Raw genomic sequence first — 10,612 nt, 5'->3', positions numbered from 1 at the left:
CTTTTCAGTGTATTTTAGTAGGCTTTGCAGCTTCTTTTGTAGACCTTACCCATAGGTATTCATAGTACACCATGGTAATTAAATCAATTTTTTTTTAAATCTACAAAAAACACCGAATTAACAGAAAATTACAGGACCATGTAGACAATGACCTACCAGAATTTTTACATGTTTATTTCTTAGAATTTAAGCCCAAAAAGTCATCACGCTGAAAGATTTCTTTATCATGTGGAAAAACTGCTCTTGAAATTTCACTTCTTTTATTCTATCTATCTATCTATCTATATATATATATATACGCTGGATAGCGTAGTGGTTAGACTACACGCCTTTGGAACAGAGGATCGCAAGTTCGATTCCTGCCTGGGGCGTCTGTATCCAGTAAGGGTCCTAAGGCTAGACCCCCTATGCTAAGCAAGCCTACCGCAGACATGAGCGAGACAGATAAATATGAAGGCATGCCGGCTCGGACGTCGCCCGGATCAACAAGGTCCGCGTCAGGTGTTGAGGAACCAGGGCACCCTGACGAAAAGTGGGCTACTGGAACAAGAAGGCATCGGTGGGCAAGAGACGAAAACAGGGCGTTGTTGGAATGCTACTATGCAAGTAACCCCGGCGGAAGGGGCTACATGAATAGGATGAGGGACCTATGGATTCTTCGATACCCAACATCCACAATGACGGCGAAACAACTAGTAGCTCAGTGTTCCAACATTCGAAAGAAGGGACTGCTCTCACAGCTAGAGATTGACGAGGTACAACACAAATGCTACGGCAAGGAGGAGTCAGGACGCCAGGTCAGGGGGGAGATATCATCACCCCCACCCGAGATTGGGTACATAGCCCCAAGTGCGATAGGAGAAGGATCGTTGAGTGCGAGAGGAACTGACCTGAAAAATAGGATCATGGCCAAGCTTGAAACCTGGATCCCGCGTAGCCGGATTACGTGAAGTTCCCTCAGAAGGTCTGCTAGATGATGTTAATGCAGCACTACGGGCAATACCTACAACCACGATTACATCGGAGATCTCTGTCCAGAAGAGCGCAGTCCTGGGAACAGCTAAGACACTGCGCAGGACCCTCAAGCTCCCAGGCCTCTGGTAGAGGACCCGAGCTTGAAGGATAAACTGCCCGCAGGGGCGTGCTGGGTGTTTTTTTTTTTTATATATATATATATATATATGTATCATTAAGAAAGCAAGCCTCCACAGTGGGAACATGGTGAGAGTGATCCTTTGTGTTTTATGCACACCTGCTCCTTCTGCTGTGTTGTTCCTTATGATCCTGTGAAGCTTGTTTTACTGTTTACGATTGAATTCGAACCTCAGAAAATCCCTTGTGTGTACTTCCATCATCATCCAGACCCTCTTTCTAAACAGCGCTGCTTTAAAGTGACCCAACAAAAAACAAAAGGCCACATCACCTTCAAAAATATATTAATGTTGCATGGCAATGTAAGAATGGCCCATGTGGTCTCTCCTGAAAATACCTCTAAATTGATGTTGAGCAGTTCAGCTCCAAAGGAAACACATTAGATTACTCCATTACTACAGGTTAGAAATCCCCCTGAAGAAAGAAATAGGATTCACTGACCGGTAAAATTATGTCTCAAGGAAGTGATTTTTTCTCTCTCTCTCCCTGAGCCACTCCTCAGTTAAAGCTGTGTCATGCACTTTTCATGTCTGTCAGGCCAGTGAAAATTCAGTTCACGATACCACACAGAGGGATTATACCAATAATGCATTCAAGTATTGAAGAAAAGTGTAGTGAGAGCTTGTTGACAACAGAGGAGTTGTCTTGTTCCATCTCATGGGCTTACAGTAAAAATAGATGGAAGGCAGTGCGTGCCACTGCAAACACAACTGCCAATGTTTGCCTGGAACTGAGCAAAACAGCCAGTTTCCTGGTATTTTTTCCTGGATAAAGAAGAGGAAAATCCATAGCAACAGTATGGTATCATTAGTTTTGTTTTTCTGATCACTCGTCTAGATGTTTATTTTTATTCTAACAAAAGTTTATTTTCCAAAGCAATTTATTCATGTACATATACAGTTTACAGTTATGGTGGGGCTTTATAGTCATCTCAAGAATTTAGGCAGCTATCCCATTACCCAGTGTGCCTGGTCTGCTTTCATCAACAATCAGACAGGGTGCTGAGAATCTGACCCTTGTGTCAGGTTTCGCAGACACATTGCTGCTAACTGCGTGACATTAACGTTATGTGTCAATCAAGGTAACAATGAAGTACCAAGTGAGTTATCTCGCTTTCCGTTATCTCAGAAGTTGGAGCTGGGAGTGATGTCACTCCCAAGTTGAGCACTTTCTACCAAAAACCAAGAAAAACCAGGATTTGTTTTCTCCAAAAGTTGATTCTGTTCATCTGGAGTTTTTCCAGATGAACAGAATCAACTTTTGGAGATTTACTGACCTGGAAGATTGAGCATGCATCAAGACAGGATTTATTTTGCACTTTAGCAAGCTAGGCCCATTCATGCATCACTAACAATCTAGTGCTATGCTTGCACTTGTCAGAGTTCTGCGTATAGCTTATTTAGCCAGTAACAAATACACAACAGAGGCAGTAGAGATGAAAAGTTTTACAGTTTTACTACTCTTTGCACTCTTGCTATCTTGGATTGTGAGGTTGGTTTTGGTGGGGCTGCTCCAACTTTCCAAGCTGGTAATCAGACTTGAGTGAGCGTTCCAGTTGAAAATTCTGACTAGAGACTGGGAAATGAAATGGAATGCATCTCAAGGACCCACTCACACAGGTTTAGAGAGTCATTTTTCCCTAGTGAGCCACCTGTCACTGTCTATTTTTTAATTGATTGTCAGTAACCTCCTGATTGCATAGGTTGCCAGCACATTGCTGTATGCCTGTAGTTTGCAAGGAAGTGAAAGACTTGTCTACAAACACTGTTCAGCTGCTCTCCAAGCTGCGGTGAAACTGTAAAAAAAGGCAACACAAATTGGAACAACAACCATTTTCTTCAAAGTTAAAGTTGTGCCTTTTGAAAAATTGAGGGACAACTTTTACTTTGAAGGCAAATTTTCTCCATTTCCACGTTTTCAAGCTTTTCCGCTGCTCAGCTAGTAATTAGCGAGTGTTTGCACGCAAACGCGAAAAACTGCAGGAAATTGTGGCAACCTGTAATCAACCACAGCAATCACTGGGAGGTTTGTAGTGCAGCAGCTTCAGTGCAACTGATCTCACCCAGCACCCACCTCCAGAAACCACTGCCACTCAGTGGGTGCAAACACATTTTTTCCTTGCAGCTGGCTGTGTTGTTGTGTCCATTATGGAGGACAAATCTCGAGCAATGTGTGCAAGACGTCACATGAGAAACCTTATGCAACTGGATCATAACTGAGCTTTCTTATGCAGCTCTGACATGCAAAGTGAAGAGAATATTTGGAGTACATCCTACAAGGCTAATAGACAGTATGTTTGTGTTTTTTTTTGTTACTGCACTCCATTTTAAGATTTGCCTGATTCAAACCATTTTGACTGGAGCTTTGGAAGTATGGGAACATCATCTTTCTGTGAATGAGCTCGATCAATCAGCACCTTTCCTTAACTAACAGGCAAATATTAACCTCTGAAAAACCGCTCTTGCTTCTGCGCTGACAGAAAATAAAGAAGACTTGACAAATATGTCAATCATGCCTACCTGGCTGGAGCACAGTAAAAAAAAAAAAAAGCTACAATGAGCACAATGGCAGGCAAATAATGAAGTAGATAAAACATATTTTAATCTATTAAACACGAATCTCTGAATGTGCTTCTGCACCTTAACCTTCCAAGTCTCCTGAGGTATTTTACTGCAATTCCTGGTCCTGCAGGGTTTTTTTTGGAGCCTTGAAAATTGCAATAGTAATAATAATGAAAAAAAAAGAAACCTTGTATTACTAGAAGCAGGCTTGGGAGTATATGGAGAGAAGAAGCAGAGCAGACAGCGAGGCAGTGGTCGATAAACTTCAACAAAATGAGAATGGAAGTCGAGAGCCATCCGTTAACCTGCAGCACTTGAGGAGACGAACCTCAGCTGTAGTTAATGTAGACATGTTGGGGACTGGCAAAAAGAGGCAGTGGACTTAAACAACACTAAGGGCATGATAGCTAGTTCAGAGAAATAAAGTGAACGAAACAGCAGGCTAATGAGCCATGAAAAGATGGAACCCACTGGCACCAGCATTGCTGCCAGAAAAAGAAACAAGTAAATAAAGTGGGTGAGGAGAACAAACAAACAAAGACTATTCCAGCAGCTCTTGGCTCTTGAGGAGAATCAGGCAGTGCTCAGGTAGCCTTGTTCTCTGTTTATCCGAGAACAACAGAGAAATGGGCCGAGGTGTGTTCCTCCAGGTGCATTGTGGGCATTGCCCACGGATGCGCTGTTTGATTTGCGCTCGGCCTTGCAGTTGTGCTTGTCTGTGAGCTCTTGACATGTGCACTGCCGCATGAATAATTGAGGCCTCGCACGCAGTCAGGGTCCAGCAAGCACTGCTTGCTCTCTCTCTCTTTTGCTTTCCCTCAGTCCTCCTTTTGTTTCTCCCCCTCTGTCAACCTTCCCTAAGTCTCTTTGTCTCACTTTGCCTTTCAGCTGGATTCAACAGCCAGTCCTTGGCAGTCTTTGTCTTGAAGATAGCGTGGCATTTAGTGAATTTTAACAGAAACAAATTGTATCTTGACCCCTGACACCCCTTACTCATTTCTCCTCTGCAGTTAATGGCATATTAAAAACCTACAGCAACTAGAACTGCAACTCTTCTGATTCTATCCCGAGTATCTGGGATAAGTCCTAAAGTACTAAAGCAAATTTAGTGCATAACAATCTGTGATGTTTGTGAAGACATAGCAGATTTATTAAGTCCAACCACACTGTACAGACGTGTGCAATTAAACATATAATAATGAATATTGGTATATCTCCCAAAACATAATTTGTCCTTGATCTGGTTCAGTCCTTTTTCAGTTGCTTGACTGACAAACGTTTGGCAGCTACTCCTGTTGAGTGCACACCAGAGGTCTAGCTGTAGTTTGAGATAAAGAAAAAAAGCCATACCTGGGTTAGACTGTTGATGAAGACATGCTAAATCAATGAGAAAAGACTGGAGGAGATGAGAATATACGAGCGGTCTGTCTCTTTGTATCTCCCTCCCACTCTCTTTCTCCCTCCCCTCACTTTCTGCTTCATACTCAGGCCAGTACAGTTATCAGCCCCAGCAGATAAACAAGTCTGGCTGCCAGATATAACTCCAATATGTGAAACTCAATCATAACTCCGGAAACCGGCTGGGAATATCAAAGGAGGAAAGAGGAAAATGAAAGCTGCCATGCCCACAGGGCAAAGCCCAAGGTCCCTTTTGGCAACGTAAAGCTCCCTCTCTTCCCTCTTTTCTATCACTTATTTATCTTAGAAAGTTAAAAAAAAAAAAAATCACCATGCACCATACCCTGTTTTCTAACCCCCTATAAATTTTTGTGAACATGTCTCACTAGTTTTTATAGTATATAGTGAAGGAGCTGTGCTTGGTGTCTTCATTCTTGAGTTCAGGACACTGATAGCTGTAGGGTACACGTTTCTGAAGTCTTCTTCACTCTCCATCTTTTGCCAGTAGGATGTCTGTGATTTCCACTTGTCAGTGAGGGCTAGTCATGCAGAGGGGATGGGACCTGTGCATCAGAGGGAAAGAGAAAACTTAAAGGGAAGAAATGAAAAAACAAGTGTGTGTGTGTGTGTGTGTGTGTGTGTGTGTGTGTGTGTGTGTGTGTGTGCGTGTGTGTGTGTTTTAGAGGGAGGGGGACTAGCTTTGACCGGACTCACTCATGCTTTGACATTGACGGCCCTGAGAGAGAAGAATAGGACCAGCTACCCCAGAGGACCATAAAGAGAGGGAGTGAGGGTGGGAGTAAAAGGAGGGGGTGATCTGCCAGAGCCTGCTCTCAGCTTTGAAGCAAGGACTAGAAAGGGCTGAGGGCACTGTTAGCCCCCTTGAAGTGGTTTCAGCACTTGTCACTCTTTTGGGCATCGCCTAGAGCTGTGGACAGCTCTGCTCTTTCAGGATGAGGTCCCACAATGGACTCTGCAGCACTGATGCTCACCTTGATGTGGTGACTTGGATCAATAGTCAGACCAGTGAGCCACTGGCTCCAGCATGTTGTGATGTTAAAAAGTAGCTGAAGTACTTCTCAATGCCTGTGTGCTGGGCAAGTGAGAGGAAGTGTCAAGATCATCTCAGCAACACACTGCAGGCTACAAAGTAGTGGAAAACCGCAGCGGATCAAGCTATAAAAAGGACTTTTCTAAAAGGTTGGAAGTGATAGAAAAATGGAAACAAAACAGATGGAAATAACTTTATGTAGTGAAGCGAGTGGTTGTCTGTATTCTTTCAGCATGTCGCTGATAAACCCACAAATAATTATTCCTTTTTTTCTCTGCTCCGCAGAGCATTTCAGGACCTTTCAACTCTGTGTTTTGGTTTCATTGCACACGACTAATCGTTTTTCCTTCTTTCAGGGGAGCCGGTGGAGAAGTAAACATACAGACACGCATATAAGAAAGATATTAGAAAAGAAAAATACAAATTTTATTCAAACCCAGTGTTACTGCAATCAAACTATTGTATTTGTGAGGCAAAAAGCAGAATGAAACGGTTTGCCATGTGGCCGGGGGTCAACCCACAAATGATAATAATCATTTTTGCTTGTGTCTTTCTTTCATGTTTCTTAGTGCTGTTATTATCCTTTTTTTCTTGTGGTGTTGGTGTCACCACTGCATAAATTATTTTGGATTGAAAACCCACATTTTAAACTCAATTAATCATCCTGTGTTATGAATAAAGATCTAGCTATTGTAACAGATTAAACTGTCTGAAAATCAGTTGAAAATTCAGTAGGTTACAGTCATTCTTAATCCTGTGCAGCATGCATGCATGAGAATGAGCTCTACCCGAACAATGATGCCTCATTCCAGTTAACAGCAGAGACCAAGGGAGCATCTTCATGCCTGTACCTGTGAGGTCTTCCAGTCTCCCTCATTCATTTACTACCTGTTTTATTTTATAGGTTATTTTTCAGGAAATGCACATTTTTCCATAGTGATCTGCCTGGAGTCACTGACTGGTCTCTAAGCCTGTATGAGTAAAGTCTAATATTACAAAAAGGCGCTTCAGTGCTTTCTTTGTTACCACAGGACACAACAGGCCATTTTTGAAAGAAAAGGAAGCCCTGCAACAGACTGGCAAACTGTCCAGAGTGTACCCCGCCTCTCACCCTATGGCAGCTGGGATAGGATCCAGCTCCCCTCCCCCGAACCTGGATTCGATAAGTGGAAGAATGGATGAATGGAGGAAATAATACTGTCCCACAGCTTCAAAGTAACGCTCTGTACAACAATCAGCATAACTGACAAGTACACAGACCATCATGCAAATTACTGCACTTACCATCTTATCTTATAACTTGCTGTTTTTTAAAAAATCGACAAGCATATTTTTTGCTGCCTTGTGTGCAGCACTATGTATTGTAGAGTTTAGCATCTATCCTGACACGTGTGTGCGTGTGTGTGAGTGTCCTCTCTCCAAAGAATCATATTTCAAAAGTTATATTTTTAATCAGCAAACATTTGTCTTAGATACAGCACTGCACATCCTGTTTATCATATATTCCGCTCAATAAAAAAACAGTTTCCTTGCTTTAGCAACCCAGCTCAATAAATAGCCTCCCAAAGTACCCACTAAGTACTATTAGTATTTACTGCCTGTGTTTCCTCTGGCCCCTCTTTTGGCCTCTCCTATCCCTAAAGATAGATTACATCCAAGACAGCCTATGACCGATGGATAGGGGGCACAATGCCTGAGCCTTTGGAGAAATATGTGCTTATGAAATCATAAATATTATCTCAAAGACTAATTAGCATTAAGAGCACTGGTGATTTTATTTATCAACTTTAGCCACAATTAATAACCACAGCCTTGAGAAGAGCACGAGGCAGATAGGCAGGACATGTTTGCCGCGTCAAGGCCGTAAACCCATAACACAAATAGACTGATTGAGGCAGCCCCACTGGGGGAATAAGTAATTGCGCCTGAGAAATTTTAATTGCCCTGAAATGCATTCTAAATTACACTACCTTGTTTTCAGGCAGAAGTAACATGGCTAAAGGGTTAGGATAATGGTGGAGTGTCATGGGTAAGTAATGGGTTGCTAAACACCAGATTAGTTTGTGGGGCTGTTTTTTTTAACAGATTTTATCCTGTATTTCTTAAAAGGCTACCCAGATGCTGCAGCATTGAGGACCGCTAATACTCCCTGTTTAACTGCCCACAGTATTTGTTTAACTTTAAAGCACTCGGTAAATAAAGGAAAATTCTCACATCTGTATGGCAAACACATCTTTGTAAAGCTAAACCAGTTAACCAGCCTAAAACCAGACTTGACTGACACCACTATATACATGATGAAAGTGCTGCCCCCCCCCCCCCCCCAAAAAAATATTTTAGGTTTAATTTGGTTTATCCACAAAAGCAAATTAAAGAATCATAAATACAAATATAAAGAAAATTTTAAGGTTAATTTAGCAGGTGAATATATATATATATATATATATATATATTGGATAGCAAACACAGGTTGAGGAGGAATGGGCGGAAATATCCAGGGGATATGGGGCTGATGGTCTCGTTACTAATTATCTTTATTGTGCTTCCATGGCAGTTTTTCAGTGTGGGGCCTGTCGCTGGCTCTGGTGTAGGAAGTACTCCAGAGCTGTCCTCAGTGGGTGCTGGTAACTGCTTAAGGAATTACTGTGAGGTCACAGAGCTCAACTCTTTTGTGTTTTAATCCCTGTTGGATTCATGGCACAGCCAGGAGTTTGTGAACAGGGAGCGGTTCGGCCACCATGCTGCACGCTTCACTAGCAGTAATTTGTAGGTCATAGGCTTTTCGGGAGTTTGTAGAGACTGATAGATGGACACCCAAAATGTGTGCTCCACTTATGCCACAGGCCAGTAGAAGACCTGGCTGACAGCAAAACAGCCATGCCCCAAAGGTGAGCGTGTACTTCATCTGCTTCACACTCCAAACCTCCTACTCTCTGATTCTCACCCTCGCTGCGGGAGGTCTCACACAAGCCCTCTGTCATGAAAAGTGAAGTGACCAGTGGGCGAAAACAAAAAAGGCTCTGACAGCCCTGATGCTGTAGGATTCAGTAGCTGGATGTTTTACTTTGTGATTCATGACAAGCACTGTGTTGAATTACCTTTCATTCAAATGCTCACACGCTCGCTCGTTGTCTGCTACTCACAGTGGAGTACTCAGAGATTTTTGATGATTTTTGTTTCTCTGAGATCTCCCAACCATGTTTTGACCCTGCGGTTGTTGCTGGCGTTTGCATCACCTCCAAATAGTTTTGTGAAATTCAAGGGGGGAAACCTATCAGATGGACGAAGATTGGACTGATGTGTTTGCAGAAAATCAGTAAACAACATTAATTTCATATGAATTAATACTGGAAACTGGAAGTGGCAATTCTCACATGGGTTTCTTCCTTTCTTTTTTTTGGATACACTTCCTGAGATAAAAGTAAGATATCAATTAAAGTTTGAAGTGATGACTCAAAGTCATCTGACAGGGAGAACTACATTTTATGAAAGATTTACTGAATAATTTGTCATTCTCTAGATCCTGAGAAACCTTATTCAGGTTACGTGCAGGACTGTAAAGTGCTGATAGGGGAGCTAGCCTGCCAACTCTGTAGCAAAGACCTCTGTACTGTACACTTCTACAAAATTAACACAGGAGCCAGTTGATCTTTGTGGCTTCAGGGTAAAACAGATGCCATAAGTAAAGCCAGATACAGTTTGAAAGCACCCTGAGATCATACACTGTCTTTAACATCAAAAAAATGTCCACATGGATACTCCTAATGGGTTTAACTTGGATGAATTATTCAAATCTCCCCTGAATGTATCTTTCTGGCAAGTGGATTCGAAACACACATATGGTCATGGCTAGCTGTTATCGCTCTTCTAAATGTTTATTAGTCTGTATTTCAGCACAATCTGTCTTCTGAAAGTTGATCCAGTTTTTCAACAGCTAATTGGACCATTGACAATCAATAGAAATCCAGAGTGCTGCTTTCCATTTTTATCACTGAACTGTGATATTAAATGTAAACGATGTCTTAAAATTAAAATATTGCACTTGATGCTGTGATATGGCACTGGGAATATTTCAGTGATCAAAGTTTGTCTAAAAAAACACATCAACTTTTTAAATTTTAATTTGTGTCGAGACAATATGTGGTTACCGATGCCGAGCCACCAGTGTAAAAGATACTGCATTTATATGAATGCATGTGTCCTCATCTCACTGATTGGGGTTATATTTTATTCCCTTTATCCTTCAACATCACACAGTATATAGCACATACGAAGAATTTGGGCTTGAATTATTACATCATTAATATTTTCATCTGCTGGCTGGCGCATTCAATTTTAAGCAGAGAACTTTTCAAAGTGGTGGAGAATCAGCAAAGAATTGGTCTCAGAAATGAATAACACACTCGCCTGCTGCGAACTGTCAAATCATCCAGATTGCTTGACTTTTTGA

The sequence above is a fragment of the Maylandia zebra genome, linkage group LG6 (genome assembly GCF_041146795.1).
Source record: "Maylandia zebra isolate NMK-2024a linkage group LG6, Mzebra_GT3a, whole genome shotgun sequence".
NCBI lineage: Eukaryota > Metazoa > Chordata > Actinopteri > Cichliformes > Cichlidae > Maylandia > Maylandia zebra.
The sequence above is the reverse complement of the archived record's forward strand: the minus strand, read 5'-3'. Positions refer to the sequence as shown.